This window comes from Oryctolagus cuniculus, chromosome X (assembly GCF_051225735.1).
Source record: "Oryctolagus cuniculus isolate XC-2025 breed Fujian yellow rabbit chromosome X, ASM5122573v1, whole genome shotgun sequence".
NCBI lineage: Eukaryota > Metazoa > Chordata > Mammalia > Lagomorpha > Leporidae > Oryctolagus > Oryctolagus cuniculus.
This window is the reverse complement of record NC_142888.1, coordinates 9,307,659-9,324,621: the sequence shown is the minus strand read 5'-3', so window position 1 is coordinate 9,324,621 and position 16,963 is coordinate 9,307,659. Positions and strand designations below refer to the sequence as shown.

At 41.4% G+C, this 16,963-nt stretch overlaps 1 protein-coding gene and 1 long non-coding RNA gene across 2 annotated transcripts in view; one reads left to right on the top strand and one right to left on the bottom strand.

Moving 5' to 3' along the window:
• PTCHD1 (patched domain containing 1) overlaps positions 1–16,963 on the bottom strand; it is a 178,460-nt gene that overhangs the window by 50,658 nt on the left and 110,839 nt on the right. The window lies entirely within an intron of this gene.
• LOC149119548 (uncharacterized) overlaps positions 1–16,963 on the top strand; it is a 117,749-nt gene that overhangs the window by 67,931 nt on the left and 32,855 nt on the right. Inside the window, exon 3 of the long non-coding RNA XR_016228111.1 lies at positions 2,341–2,436. This is a non-coding gene — a long non-coding RNA (uncharacterized LOC149119548). The remainder of the gene's footprint in view (positions 1–2,340; positions 2,437–16,963) is intronic.

The following is a 16,963-nucleotide window of genomic DNA, read 5'->3' as shown; positions in this document are numbered from 1 at the left end:
TGCCCTTCTGTGTGCTCAATGCTTGAGACACAACAACTAGCAAAATAGACATGGGCCACATCTTCTTGGAGAGGTGGGAGGGGAGAGTGGCTGCAACACCTGTGTAGCAAATGCAGCTCAGGTGCCTACTTCAGAAATTTAAACGAGAGTGAGACAGCTGGTTAAGCTCTAAGCTCGGCTCTGTTTTGTCAGTCCCTGCTTCACTCCAAGCTCCTTTATCTTGTTTTGTTATCCCTCCGTCTGTCTGGGAGGAATTTTCTGGGCTGCCTCTTCCTTCCTATGGCTGGGTTCCCCTGGCGCTGGCTCTTGTCACACAGCCAGTTCTTCTTGAAGATTGTGGAGAGAATGTCACCTTGTTTTCTCCCCTAAACTCTCTCTATATATTTAGAAATCCAAGGTGATTTACGGCAGTGATTCATACCCTGCAGTTCTGGAACTGAATGGCTGAACTTCAGGAGCATGCAGGCAAGGATCGGGCTGAACCCCTCGAATTCAGACCTCTAGTTATCTTAAGCACTTGGGAATTCTGCATTCAAGCAATGATTGCTTTTTTTGTAGTTTACTTGGTGTGTGAGCAGGGGGGTAAAAGTCTGATAGGTGTCATGGGCTAGAAAAGGCTGTGAAGAATTTCTAATAACCCTCCCTGAACCTTCTGACAGCAAAGCTGATTTGCATCTGAGCCTGTAGTTTTGTGGCTGTGGGATGCATCAAATATGTGCTTATTTAATTCCCCTCTTTACACGTGACTCCTTTGTGTACCTTCGGATTTGGTCTGTTCCCTGCAGAATAAATTTGACCATTTTTATTTTATCTGTTTATTTGAGAGGCAGAGAGAGAGGAGCTGTTATCCATTGGTTTGCTCCCCAAATGCCCACAACAGCAGAAGCTGGGGCAAACTAAAGCCAGGAGCTGGGAACTCAATCCAAGTCTCCCATACGAGTGGTAGAGAGTCATTACTTGACCCATAACCTGCTGTCTCCCAGGGGCTGAATTGGCAAGATGCTGGAGTCAGGAGCTGGAGCTGGGAATTGAACCCAGGCACTCTGATATAGGACATGGGACTCTTAATTGCTTGGTTAAATGCCCACTCCAAGACTGCTATTTTTAGCCAGTTGGCTTTAGGCACACTGTTGTTTTGCTTTGAGTTTGTTGGTTGGGTAAATTAACTTAGAAAAGCTGTGGAGAGAAACATTTAAGGGAGGATTTTTAGGGAGAAACTAGGACTTGATTCACTGTTTCCAGGCTGATGTTAATGCAAATGAATTTCCTGTAGTCACATTCCTGAATTTGTCTCTCTCATGTCAGCATATTGTTAAGTACAGATGGTGCAAAACAAAGAGATAGAGAGTGAGTTTTTCTATTATTTGTTCAGAAGAGTGAGAAAAAATACATTTTCACAGAAAGAAGAAATTGAATTTAAAAATATATTAAGAATAAAATGGCATAGAATTTCAGCAAAGAAAATATTCACTAGATGGGCAGACCACATACTCACAATAGTATAATTAATTTACTAGCCATTCATGTTGTTACCCCAGACTGATTAACCATGACAAGAGATTTAACACAGAACCATTCAGAGTGCCCTACTTATAGAAGAAAAAAGGAGACACATTTGCCAATTAAAGTGTTGCCTCAAATATTAGTTTTTTCATAAAGATTTCATTTTCAAGGAGATGTTTGAGGCCAAGAACCCAAATAAAATAAATATGAAATGGTGCATTGTGCTGTCTTGCTCCTGGGTGGTTGGTGTATCTGCTTCAAATTAAGGGTATGGTGTCATGGAAACAGCTTGTTCATTTGGAAAGCTGCTGCTGCTCTGTGGGAAGGCAAAGGACCAGTATGTGTGAGTGTGTATGTATTTAACATTCCCTATCACCCCTCAGCAAAACAAATACCCATTCCTGCCAGGAAGTGTGGAATTATGTGGAAGGGTTAGACTTCTTTTTTACTTTTGGCACGAGAGTTTTAGAACAGCACATACGAATCATCTGGAGAATAACGTTAAAGTGGAGATTCTTATTCTGCGAGCCTCCGGGTAGGGGCTGAGATTCTGCATTTGACATTTGGTTGGGGGATTACACCATTTTAGTCCTTGGAAAAAGAAGTGCTCCAGAGTTTTTATCGATTTGGCTGAATACTACAACTATCTTCTTCTTTGGCTAATGTGAATTAATGTTTGGTCAGAAGTTTCGAAGTCTTAGTTTTAAATTGCTGTTTTTGCTGATGCTGTTTTCTCTGGCGGTTTTAACTTTTGTCTAGAGTTAACATGTTTTGGCAAATAAAAGAAGGTAAAAAATGCACACATGTTTAATATACTGTCTTGGGCATTCTTTGCAGACTATCACATTGCACTGGAGTTTGGAGATTTGGAAGGAAAAACAGTTTGCAGTGTCCACCTCTTAGATGGAGCCAAAAAGCCTTATAAGAGATCTGGTAAGAGCTGTGTGTCTTCGACACAAAGGCAATTTGGGTATGCTCCCTGTAATGGGTGGAATAGTGTTCTCCAGAAAATCACATTCACCCAGAACCTCAGAATGTGACCTTATTTGAAACTGGGATCCTTGCAGATGTAATTAGTCAGAATGAGGTCATACTGGATTAGGATGAGCTCTACTCTAATGAGTGGTTTCTTTATAAGAAGAGAGGTTGAAGATACACACAGACATGGAAGGCAGAAGGCTGTGTGATAATAGAGGTCAAGACTGGGGTGATGCAGCTGCCACCCAAGCGTCTCCATTACCACCATCCACTAGAAGCTAGGAAGAGGCTTGAAGGATTCTTTAGAGACTTCGTAGGAAATAAAGCCCTGCTGACACCTTGATTTTAGACTTCTGGCCTTCGGAGCTGTGAAACTGTGAGGGAATAAGTTTTAAGCCACCCAAGTTTTTATGGTAAATTGTTACAGCAACTTAAAGAAACCAGGATACCCACCATAACATAGTGAGATGCACAAAAATCTGGTATCATTAAGGCTAAATAAAATGTGTTCTTCTTTCCTTGAGATGTACAGATACATCTTCTACTGAGGGAAGTATATGATTTTCACTCTACTGAGTCATAAATTTAAGTCCCTCAGTAAATTTAAGGATCATTTGTTTTCTTGTGATTTTTAATAGTTTGGGGTTAAGTACATGATTCTAATCACCACTATGAAATAATAATGACAGTGTAGTGCATCTTTTATTTGACTTACTTCAGATCCTTAGGTTATACTTCAGGCACTTCATAAAGTTTGAGTATCCCTTATCTAAAATGCTTGGGACCAGAAATGTTTCAGACTAGGATTTTTTAGATTTTGGAATATTTGCATATACATAACAAGATATCTTGGGAATGTGACCCAAGTCTTAACATGAAATTCGTTTATGTTGTATGTGTATTTATACACATAGCTTAAAGACAGTTTTATACAATTTTTAGTATACCTGTGTTTTTTTCTTTTCAACTTTTATTTAATAAATATAAATTTCCAAAGTACAACTTTTGAATTATAGCAGCTTCCTCCCCATAACCTCCCTCCCACCTGCAACCATCCATCTCCCACTCGCTCTCCCATCCCATTCTTCATCATGATTCATTTCCAATTATCTTTATATACAGAAGATCAACTTAGTATATACTAAATAAAGATTTCAACAGACTGCACCCACATAGACACACAAAGTATAGAATACTGTTGAGTAGTAGTTTTACCATTAATTCTCATAGTACAACACATTAAGGGCAGAGGTCCTACATGGGGAGCAGGTGCACAGTGACTTCCGTTGTTGATTTAACAATTGACATTCTTATTTATGATGTCATTAATCACTCGAGGCTCTTGTCATGAGCTGCCGAGGCTACAGAAGCCTCTTGAGTTCACCAACTCCGATCTTATTTAGAAAAGGCCATAGTCAAAGTGGAAGTTCCCTCCTCCCTTCAGAGAAAGGTACTGCCTTCTTTGATGGCCTTTTCTTTCCGCTGGGATCTCACCCATAGATATCTTTCATTTAGATTTTTTTTTGCATTTTTTTTTGCCACAGTGTCTTGGCTTTCCATGCCTGAGAAACTCTCATGGGCTTTTTAGCTAGATCCGAATGCCTTAAGGGCTGATTCTGAGGCCAGAGTGCTGTTTATGCACCTTTTTTTTTTATTTGACAGATAGAATTATAGACAGTGAGAGAGAGATAGAGAGAGAAAGGTCTTCCTTACATTGGTTTACTCCCCAAATGGCCACCACGGCCGGCGCTGCACTGATCCAAAGCCAGGAGCCAGGTTCTTCTTCCTGGTCTCCCATGCAGGTGCAGGAGCCATCCTCCACATCCTCCACTGCCCTCCAGGACCACAGCAGAGAACTGGACTGGAGGAGGAGCAACCAGGACTAGAACCAGCATCCACATTGGATGCTGGCTCCGTAGGCAGAGGATTACCCAAGTGAACCATGGTGCTGGCCCTTGCACCTGTGTTTTGATTGCAATCTGTCATGTGGGATCAGATGTGGAATTTGTCACTTGTGGTGTTCAGGTTGGCACCCCAAAATTTCAGATTATGATAATTTGAGGTTTCAGATTTTGGGTTTAAGAATGCTCAGCCTGTAATTGTTGTGCAGTTGATTTCTTTTCTTTTCTTTTTTTTTTTTTTTTACAGGCAGAGTGGACAGTGAGAGAGAGAGACAGAGAGAAAGGTCTTCCTTTGCCGTTGGTTCACCCTCCAATGGCCACCGCGGCTGGCGCGCTGCGGCCGGCGCACCGCGCTGATCCGATGGCAGGAGCCAGGAGCCAGGTGCTTTTCCTGGTCTCCCATGGGGTGCAGGGCCCAAGCACCTGGGCCATCCTCCACTGCACTCCCTGGCCACAGCAGAGAGCTGGCCTGGAAGAGGGGCAACCGGGACAGGATCCGGCGCCCCGACCGGGACTAGAACCCGGTGTGCCGGCGCCGCTAGGCGGAGGATTAGCCTAGTGAGCCGCGGCGCCGGCCTGTGCAGTTGATTTCTGTGTGAATCATCCTAACTCCTTAGATTCCTATGGGGCCATGGTCATGAGTTTGATTACCTGGTAAAGCAGTTAGCTTACTTGGCCATAGACTGCTCAGTTAAGCCTGGATAGTGTGCTTGAAAATATTGGTCAGAATTGGAATTCAATAAAGATGTCTAGAACAAATTCAGTATTCTAACAGACAAAACATTTCAATAACAGAGCCTACTAAAAGTATGTTAGTGTTAACTTCTCATGCAAAGAACAAGATGGTGACAATGATGATATAAATGATGGTTGATCTAATACACATGTTTGGGCTAGTATTTTCACCCTCCATCAGCATTTAGTTCATAATTTGGAAAATTGAATTGTGTCTCAGGTTTGATCTCTGCCTATGCTAAATTTTTTTTTTGACAGGCAGAGTGGACAGTGAGAGAGAGAAAGGTCTTCCTTTACCGTTAGTTCACCCTCCAATGGCCGCTGTGGCTGGCGCGCTGCAGCCAGCGCACCATGCCGAACCAAAGGCAGGAAACAGGTGCTTCTCCTGGTCTCCCTTGCGGGTGCAGGACCCAAACACTTGGGCCATCCTCCACTGCACTCCCGGGCCACAGCAGAGAGCTGGACTGGAAGAGAGGCAACTGGGACAGAATACAGCACCCCAACCGGGACTAGAACCCGGTGTGCCGGTGCCGCAAGCTGAGAATTAGCCTATTGAGCCACAGTACTGGCCCCGCCTATGCTAGAGTTGTAGGCACAATTGAGATAACTTTGAAGTTATTAAGTTAATTATTAACACAGCTGCTTTGATTTTTGAGGATGGAATTAATTCCATGGGTTTTTATAGTTGCCTCCGATACAGCTTTGAGAATTCAAGGGAGATGTTGAAAATATTGCCTATTAATTTCTTTTAAGTGTTGGAATACTCTGCCAAATTGAACAAATTTGATCAGGGTTTTGTGAGAATTTCTAGACAGGTGTAAACAACTTAACCTATAGGGTGTTTGTGTCAGTGCATATTTGTGATTGTGATTTTTATTCTAATTGAGGTTATGAAAAAAGATACTGAGAGCTATTTCCTCTTTGGCAAGTTGCTGTGCTCTCAAGAAAATAGTTTAGTAGAAAGGTGTTCTGGAAGGCAGTGCTAGGTAGAGCCACTCTTTACAGTAATTGGTAAAATGTCTCGGTAGAGGCAGGGGGCAGGGAGATGAAACTTAGGCTTTTCCAGGGTTTGGGTAACAATTTTGTTCCCCTACAATGAAAGAAGGAAGTGGATTTGTCTTAAAACTTTGGGGGGTTGTGAAAAGAATTTTGAAAATGCTCTGTCATAATGCAGCATTTCACAGTTTCTCAGAGGTGAAATAAGCTTTCCAGTAGGTTTAGTCAGGAAAAGAGGAATTTGGCAGAACACCAGCTGATTATGTTAACAAGATGCCCATCACCCTGGATGCCCAGGAAGTCTTATTTGGTGTCATTTATTACAGGGATGGGTACCTTCCCGAGTATCTTTGCTATTTCTTATTTTCCTTCCATCAGGAAAAATTCCAGGAAACTTTCAAGAGAGAACCTGAAATACTATGCCTGCATGGTTTTCATTTGTTCTGTTTCTCCACATTGAGTTATCCGAGAAGAAAAAGGCTCAAAATGTTAGGATACTCATAGAAAGCAATTTCAACACTCTGCATATGCCAAACTGGGAATAGGGTTAAAACTAACACTTATCTGAGCACTTATCAAGTGCCAGGTGTGGCACTGGTGAATTCACCTATCCAGCAGCCCTTCTGACATAGGAATTGTAATTCCAGTTTCACTTTTAGGAAACCAAAGCTCAGAGATGATATATTTTGACCAAGATCACACAACTAAAAATAATTCAGGTTATGATGACTCCACAGTCCAAGTTTTATGCACTGCACTGTGTTACTTTTCCAAAGGCAAAGAGATAAAGTGTTGAGTCCAACCTCCATGTACATGAAGCATTTTACTTTCAGCTCCTGAGAGGTGGTAGAACATAGTATTTAAATGGTATTATATATTGTATAAAGAACCGGGGGAGAGGAGCTGGTAGGCTCAAAACACGAAAAAGATAGGGAGATGGGAAGTCTCGTTTCCTGGGTTGATTGTTTCATGCTGTATATATGTGTTGAAATATTGCACTGTATGTACTGATAAAATATACAACTGTTACAGATTAAACAAAAAATTAATAAGATGAAAAAAGGTAGGTATGGATTTTTTAAAAAATTTTTACATCAAAATAAACTTGCCTTAAAAACTAAAAGAAGTTTGGCCTGGAGCCAGATTGCCAGGTTCAAACTTCACATCTGCTCCTTACTTGCTGTGTGCCCCACTTAGCGCCTCATTTCTTCATCTATACAAACAGCAGTGATATCAGCACCTACCCATCAGGGTTTTGGTGAGTCTAGAATGAGCAGCTACAGTAGTGCGTGACAAATTATAGCAACTAAGCATTTATCAATAAGCTTCATTTTAACAGTATTTTATCAGCTGAGGACCTGCTTTGCCTGGTATGCCACAGCTAGAATGGAGAAACACAGAACAAATGAGTTTGATTTGTCCAGGGCTCCTTCCAGTATATAGCAGGAGTCACTGTGAATTATGAAGGACACATGTACTCTTCTGAGTACCTGAAACATTTGTGTGATCTCTGGGAGAAAAAAAAAATATGCAACAGCTGTGCTCTGGGACATGCAAATCCCAGAACCCATAAGCAGAGGGCTAGGATTTCTGGTTGTAGCTCAGGAAGCTCGTTATTGAGAAGGTCCTCACACTTTCTTGCTTCTTGTTGTCCCTTAGCATCCTAACACACGGCTGCTTGTGTCCCTTCTCCCTGCCCCTCTCCTCGCTGATGCAAACCCTACAGGTGATACGGATTTGATTTCTGTGAATTAGCCGTGGTTTGGGTCTCTCTACTTAGCTGCTGATGCTCATATCAGTTGCTGGGTAGTCAGGGCTTTGGGAAAGATGGCTGTCCTTGCACTACTCATCAAGCCCCTTCTGACTGTTGGTTCTATTGTGAATGTGTGGTTGGGGGCATGGCATGGGATACTTTCCAAGTTTCTCACCACTGCCACTACCACCACTATTTCCCCCTTTATCCTTTAGTGGACAAAGTTCACCTTTCCTTCCTATGGGAAGGGACCACAATTCATCCAAGCTACTTTAATACAAATCTGTCCAGTTGTTTCTAGTGGAGTTTGAATTGATGTCCTGGGCAGCCTCCATATCTCTCTACTTGCCACCTGCCGTAGCTTCTTCCTCTCCTCTGTTTCACTGAAATTTATAAAAATGGTGCCACGAAGGGACCTGTTCTCACTAGCCTTGTTTCCTTCTCACCCCTTGTGCACACACAGCCCTGAAACTTGGCTCATGCTCCATCTTCTCCATCTGTCACTTAGAATTTTAGCAGACTCTCAGAAGAGCATTTTCAGGGCTCTCTGTATTTCTGACTAAGACAAAGTTAAAACCAGCATTTTTTGAACCTCTATCAAGTTTTGAATGTGTTGGTAAATGCATATATCCCTGCAGCTCTCTGAAACATGGATTATGATTTTCACTTGCACCTTACTCCTTGAAGGATCATTTCAAACTCCACTTCTGCCACTGGGTTGATCTCTGTATGAACTGCCCATTTTGCATCTATTATATAGATCCTGTGGCTGACACTGTTAGCATCTCTACCGTATAGCCTCTCGATATGTACTGCTGATTTTGGTAAATCTGGATGTTAAATTCTTACAGGGAACGTTCACTCTTCCTGCCTGTGAGGTTTTCTGCTGGGATTATGCTCAGCCCATGTGTGCAGGGCTAGGGAATGCCCTAGGAGGTCATCATGGGTTGGAAAGTTGGTGGATAAATTCCGCAACTTCTTCCCACTTTGGGAGGGTATTTCCGAGTCACGATCTACAGTATATTGCAGAGCTCCTTAGTAGGATTGAGTTGCAATTGCTCACTATAGTAACCTGCTCAGTCTTGCACCCTAAACTGGCTTCTTTCCCTTCCCTGGCTTATTTCTAGTCTCTCCTACTTACCATAGCTTCTTGGAATCATTTTCCAAAGTACTTAAACTTGAATCCTTGTCTCAGGGCCTGCATATACAAGAATCTGATTCAAGATAGATCCTCTAGATTTTTAAAAAGTATTTATTTTATTCAAGAGGGAGAGGGATATGAGGAGACAGAAATATTTCTTATCTGCTGATTCTCTTCCCAAATGCCCACAACAGCCAGGGTTGGGCCAGGCCAAAGTTGGGGGCTAAGAACTCGATCTGGGTCTCCCACTTGGAAGGTAGGAACATAACTACTTGAGCCATCATCTGCTGCCTTCTAGGGTGTGTATTAGCAGGAAGCTGGAATTAAAGCAGAGCTGGGACTTGAACCCAGGTACTCTGATATAGGATGTAGGTGTCCCAAGTGGCATTTTAACCACTTTACCAAGTGCCTGCTCCCAGATCCATTATTTTTAATGTGAGTATTTGTTTTCCCTAAATTTGTTGTACCTTTTTAGAGTGATGTGGGGGGAAACTGTTCCTTCTCAATTCAGCAGTATTCATGGAACACTTACTGTGCATGAGATACTATGCAGCATTACACAAAGGATTAAAAACTGAATGACCTAGTTCTTGACCTCTAGAAATTGTAATATGAAAGTGAATTTTTAAATGCAGTTTCAACATTTCTTACAGTATATTCTCTTGGGTTTTAATTGATCTACTAAATGAAACAAAGAAGATGATGACACATTGTCAATTATTCTGACTTAGAAGTATTAGGTGATCCTCGAATAAAAAGTATCTGTAACCCCACAGTGCTCTAGCATCTAATGTCATTTTACTTCGTGTTCCTTTCTGTTCTCTATCTGTATTCATATATATTATAACAGATGGCAATCAAAGCAGAGATACAAATTTGAGTTCTGCTTTTAAAAGCATACCACTCTACTGTGTATGTTACCATTTTTAAAATATTCTTCATAATTATTCTGAATAACTTCAAAGTACTACAATGAGCCAGTGTGTCATAAATTACCACTTTCATATTGTGGGACATTTAAATTATTTATACATTTTTACTACTATGTATAATGCTTACATGAATTTCTGCAGATATGTAGCTTTTTTCCCTTGTTGAAATACTTCCTTTTTATAAATTCTCAGGATCAGGACTACTAGTCTCAAAGAATTCAACTATTTTTGTAGTTCTTCTTGTTTTTTATAGTTTCATTCTTTGTAGTACCTAGAACAGAGAGTGCTGTTTTAATCTACCTGTGAGGGAAGGTGGAGCGATGGAATAAAGATACTAGGTGTCCCTTAAAATGGTTTCCCTTTACCACAATAGTGTGGATTAGTGTAAGAGACCAGGTTATGATGGGGCCAGCACTGTGGTGCAGTGGGTTAACACCCTGGCCTGAAGTACCACCATCCCATATGGGTGCCGTTTCAAGTCCCAGCTGCTCCACTTCCGATCCAGCTCTCTGCTATGGCCTGGGAAAGTAGTAGAGGATGGCCCAATTCCTTGGGCCCCTGCACCCATGTGGAAGACCCGGAAGAAGCTCCTGGCTCCTGGCTTTGGATCAGCACAGCTCCGGCTGTTGCAGCCAGTTGGGGAGTGAACCAGTGGATGGAAGACCTCTCTCTGCCTCTCCTCTCTCTGTGTAACTCTGACTTTCAAAGAAATATATAAATCTTTTTAAAAAAGAGAGAGGCCAGGTCATGGTCATGTTTTTCAGTCACCAAGAGAATGCTCCTGCTAAGATATAGGGCATCTGAATAAGACCATAGTTTGGGTCTGGGAGCAAGAGTCCCAGTGCATTTGGGGCTGAGGTGTATGGAGTGCTTGCAGGTAGTATGAGGCAGACAGATGGCAAAACTGCTGGCAGATTTTGACTAGAGTTTGCTCTTATCTGTCTAGTCCCAGAGAACTAGTTCAGTCCAGCAGGAACACTTAGCAGCTGCTGATTGGTATAGAGTTGGGCTGTGATTTTACCATGTTGCTGCCTGCTCTGCTGATCCTCAACACACCTGTATTGTGCTGATTGCTGGTCAAGAGGAGAATTCTGAGTTATCCTTGCCTACTGGACTGTAGACTGCTCTAGAAAATTTCTGATACCCCCCAACTCAGTGATTTTTAACATAAACAATGATAGGACAAATCAACAGTACAAGACAGTTTCTATGTACCTATTTAAGTCTTTAGTTAGTTCATTGTTAGTTAAGAAGCACCATAAGCATTTTCCTGAGTGTATACCATGCACTAGTCATTGTTTCTGATGCTATGTATATAAAGATCAGTGAGACTAGGTACTAGCCCATGGGTGAGTGCTGTGTGACACAATACTCCACTCTAACTGCCACAGGAATGCAGGAGAGGAAGAATGCAGAGCTAAAGCCCAAATTAGTTTTATAGTTCATTCCCTTGTGAATTTCAAGAAATATAGAAGGAGCACACTCCAGACCAAATTATGATTTGCTCTTCTCTCTCTCTCTCTCTCCCTCTCTCTCTCTCTCTCTCTCTATATATATATATATATATAGTCGTTCCCCCATTCACGGAGGAACGACACTGGACCCTGCCCTGTTCTTTGGTCTGCTCGGCTCTTCCCAGGTTTGCTGCTGGTCCTTCCCGGGTTGGCTGCCGACCCCTCCATCTCCGTGGAGGGGCAGCACCCCCTGCCACTTTCCCCATTTCCGTGGAGGAGCGGCACACCGCCGGCCGGCTCTCTCTGGGGCTGCTCAGGTGTTCCTTCAGATAGATGTTCCTGGTGCATGTTGTCTCTCTCCTCCTTTATAGTCCTCTTCCACCAATCCCAACTCTGCTACCCACACGCCGAGCACGCTGCTCTCCTCCAATCAGGAGCAGGATCAGCTCCTGCAGTTTATCAGTCAAGTTGGCGAGAGGCAGCTGCGTAGAAGTTTACTCCTCCCCAGTGCCATATTGTGGGAGAGCAGATGCATAGAATAAGTCTTAATTCCAGTAACTTAGTCTAGTCTCAGTTGCTCCCCACATATATATATATATATATATATATATATATATATAGTATTTTTCCCACTTGAAAACATTTCTTTAATAGTCCTAAATTCCGCACCCAAACCTTTTTTTCTAAGCTCTTTCGGAAACACTTGACCCCAAACTTACTTATCCTGAGATATCTTAGTTATACCCTGTCTAATTCTGATTCCTACAGAATTCTATGTCTAGGATTATTATTCCTACACATAGAATTTCTTGGTATCTATGGTGGGCTGTTAGTTTATCTTGAATGTATTTAGATTTCAGAATATACAGCTGTATATATTTAATGCAAATTTTATTGAAATATATGTATAAGAGTACTTCAAAAAGTTTGCAAAAAATGGAGTTAAATGGTATATTTATTTTTTAAAGAGAAATTTTTCTTTAATTTTTTTAAGATTTATTTATTTATTTGAAAGGCAGAGTTACAGAGAGGCAGAGAGAGAGACAGAGAAAGAGAGACAGAGAGATCTTCCATCTGCTGGTTCACTCCCCAAATGGCTGCGACAGCTGGAGCTGGGCCAGGCTGAAGCCAGGAGCCAGGAGCTTCTTCCAGCCTCTCAAGTGGGTGCAGGGGCCCAAACATTTGGGCCGCCTTCTACTGCTTTCCCAGGCTGTAACAGAGAGCTGGATTGGAAGTGCAGAAGCCAAGATTCAAACTGGTGCCCATATGGAATGCCTGCACTGCAGGTGGTGGCTTTACCACTATGTCACAACACTGGCCCCTGTATTTATTTTGACAGAGTTTTCTTTTTTAGGGCTGAATAGTGTTCCATTATATAGTCATACCACATTATCTTTTGTAAGATTTTATTTATTTGAGAGGTAGAGTTATAGACAGAGAGAGGAAAAGACAGAGAAAAAGGTCTTCCTTCCGGTAATTCACTTGACAAATGGCTGCAGTGGCCAGAGCTGAACCAATCCAAAGCCAGGAGCCAGGAACATCCTCTGGGTCTTCCATGAGGGTGAAGGGGTCCAAGCACTTGGGCCATCTTCTACTGCTTTCCCAGGCCATAACAGAGAGCTGGATCAGAAGCAGAGCAGCTGGGACATGAACTGGTATCTGGCGCCACAGGTGGAGGCTTAGCATAATACGCCACAGTGCCAGCTCCATACCATATTATCTTTACACACACATTTGATGATGGACACCTTGGAAGGATAGAAGTAGTTTCAATAAAAAATTAGGGGAACTTGGGTGTGGTTCATTAATTGTGACAAATATATCATGCTAATATGAGATGTTAATATTCAGTGTATCTGGTTGTAGTTTATTGAATGTGGCAAATATTCATACTAATATAAGATAATAAGGGAAGTTAGGTGTGGGATATATGATAACTGTACTTCAAAATTTTTGTCATAAATTTAGAACTATTTTGAAATAGTTTCAAGTTATATTTATTTTGCTGTAAAAATTTTGAAAGTCATGCATGTTTTTTCATAACATACATGTTCATGAACTTTTTGAAGACTCCTCATATTCATAAAATTTCTATTTTTTGCACCAAAATAGGCTTATCCTTTTTTTAAAAAAAGATTTATTTATTTTAAAGTCAGAGTTACACAGAGAGGGGGAGAGAGAGAGAGAGTGAGCAAGAGAGGTCTTCCATCTGCTGGTTCACTTCCCAATGGGCCGCAATGGCCAGAGCTGAGCTGATCCAAAGCCAGGAACCAGGAGCTTCTTCTGGTCATAGTCATAGTCCACTGCTTTCCCATGCCATAGCAGAGAGCCGGATTGGAAGTGGAGCAGCCGGGACTTGAACTGGCACCCACATGGGATGCCGGTGCAGGCAGCGGCTTTACCCACTATGCCACAGTGCCAGCCCCTAAGCTTATCCTTTAATTCCATTTTCCATGAAGTTTTTGAAGTATCTTATATGGAAGAGGGCATATATAACTTAATTAATTTTCACGAAGTACACATACACTTGTAACCAGCACCCAAGAGCCAGATCAAGAAGCAGAGCCTTTCTAGCACCAGATAAGTCTTTGTTGTGTTCCCTTCCAAGGGTAATCACTAACCTGACTTCTGATATCATAGATGAATTTTACCTGGTTATGTGAAAGGAATCGTGATTTATACCCTCTGGTTTCTGGCTTGTTTCTATTAACTTTGTTTGAGAAACTATTTATGCTATTATCTGTATGTTTTAAAAAATATTTATTTATTTGAAACACACACACACACACACACACACACATCTTTCATTTGCTGGTTCACTCCCCAAGTGGCAGCAACAGCCAAGGGACTGGTTCAGACTGAAGGCGGTAGCCTGGAGCTCCATCCAGGTCTTTCACATGGGTAGCATGGGTGGCAGGAGCCTAAGTACTTGTGCCATCTTCTGCTTTCCCAGGCACAGTAGCAGGGAGCTGGATCAGAAGCAGCTCTGATAATGGATGTCAGTGTTGCAAATGGTGGCTTAATCAGCTGCATCACAATGCCAATTCCATACCGTCTTTTTCTTTCTTTTTTTAAACAATCTCCTTTTTTTCTTTCTCATAGTCTGATGTTGCTGTTGGAAGTCCCTTGGTTTTCCAGCCTCAAGTCCAAGTCTACTCTCATACGAGGATCTGATTCAAAGGTTCATATTGTGTCATCCTGTTATAGACTGTTAATGCTGGTTGTACTTTGGAATTAATCTAACCTGAGGGTGTTGGCCTAGACTCCATAAATGACCTTTGGGGATAAATAAACCCTTTCAAAATGACTGCACATTTTTTTCAAAACACCTTATCCAACTAATGGCAGAGCCTGGGCCAGAAACCAGATCTCCTTTCTAGATCACTGATATTTCTACAAAGCATAGCTCATATTTACTCTGTAGTGGATAAGAGCTAAAGCCATTTTACTTTCCTAGTTCACATCTTTAGTTTGTTAAATGTTTTCCAACTCCATTCAAACCTCTAATGTGAATGACATTTCTGTTCATGGATTTTCTGGGCAAGGATCAGGGATTCATTGAATACTGCCAGCCTTCTTGGCTCAAAACAGTCTCTTCCCTCATCATGAAGACAGGTGATACTGAAAGACATCACTGACTGATTTGATTGATGTAAGAATCATTTTAGTGAACCCTCAGTTATATCAAAGATTGTCATCTATGGGGCATTTTGCAAATGTGAACTTGGTATTAAAACATGATGTATAATGGAAACATAAATTTCCAAAAACACAACACCTTCAACTGATAAAGTATGGAAAGTAAAGCATGAATTCCAGTCAAAGCTCTCTTTGACTTTGTTTAACTAGTGTGCTTATACTTGTGATATGACAATTAAGAATGGGATCCTTGACTGTGCTTGCCATATCTAGTTATTACTATGAAAAGTAATCATTAAAAAACCATGCTAAATTGTCTTTATTTTAAAAAGACAGTATATTTAATTTTGAAGTTTAATTTTAAAGGTAATTTAATTTATACCATAATCTCTGCTTCAAAGTTGAAACCATTGTTTACTTATATTCCAGATTTTACTTTCTCTAAAGAGCTGAAGAATAAGGAGAAAGGGGAGTGGAAAGCTTTGTTTTGAGGGCACTGTTTCGAAACTGGAAAAACCTCACATACTCTTTTTACTGACTATGGTAGCATTAGGAGGTTTGTCAATATTTTCACTGAGGGTCTCTGTTTTCTTAGCAGTAGGCAGGAACTGAAAGCTATTCAGCACATTGAACTTGGCTAGGATGTTAGGGGAGAATTTGAGGAAGGCTGAAAGTTCATCAGAGGCTAGGAATGGGGGACAAATGAAGAACAGCACCATTGCTTTCCTCAGCTTTGGGCTGGGGCACTGACTTCTTCCTTCTTTCTTCTTTGTCCTCCCATCCTTCTTCTGCTGGTCCTCCTGATACGTTTTCACCTTAAGTTCATCATGAGTATCTTTCTAGAATTTCTCTAATGTTTTCTTTCCTTAGCTAAGTTTTAAGATGCATCTGGAAGGAATTAGACAACATTGAAGTAGATGGGGAAATGAATGTGGAAAATGTCTAGGGAGTATTCTGTTGTAGACTAATTCTGAAGTTAACAGTTCCCCCTAGTCTCCTCTGATGTGAGTCCTCAATAAAAACAAATCTGGTTACATACAGTTGTATATACCTTTCAGATAACTTTCAATTTTAAAATAAAAATATGGCTCTGATCTGTTTTTTTAGTGTCTTAAAAACATTGTAGGTCTGAAGATAAATATAGTGTGTGGCTTAGTTTCTCTCTCCTTGGCTCAAGTGTTTACTAGGGTGGTCAGAGGGAAATGGAGAAACTGAGTCACAATCAAGTTCCTTAAGTTGTTTGGACGTGGAGAATAAAATGGTGACAGATAGCTTAGTCCTTTAAATGTGATCTGAGAACAATTAACCCACTTCAGCAGGAATTTTTCTCTATGCATAAAAAGTTAAATAGCCAAATGACATGTTTTTAAGACAGTATTTGAATTGTAATATGTTAAGTTAATGAGCATAGTTAATTTTTTTTTGTATTGCCAATGATGATTCTCCAAAAGGTTATGTACTCTTTATTAATTATAAGACAAATAAGTAGAATGCCCCATTGTTTATTCTGGGGTGGTATGACCTTGCAGTTAAAGAGTTTAGACAGGGTTAGCACTGTGGTGTAGTGGGAAAAGCTGCTGCTTGCAGTACCAGCATCCCATATGGGCGCTGGTTCAAGACCTGGCTGCTCCACTTCCCATCCAGCTCTCTGCTATGGTCTAGGAAAGCAGAAGATGGCCCAAGTCCTTGGGCCCCTGCACCCTTGTGGGAGACCTGAAGAAGCTCCTGGCTTCTGGCTCCTGGCTCCGAATCAGCCCAGCTCCATCCATTGCATCCATTGCATCCATTAGGGGAGTGAACCAGCAGATGGAAGACCTCTTTTTTTCTCTCTCTGCCTCTGCCACTCTGTAACTCTGCCTTTCAAATAAATAAATAAATCTTTAAAAAGAAAAGAGTTTAGGCAATGGACTCAGGTTTTCTGGATTCAAATA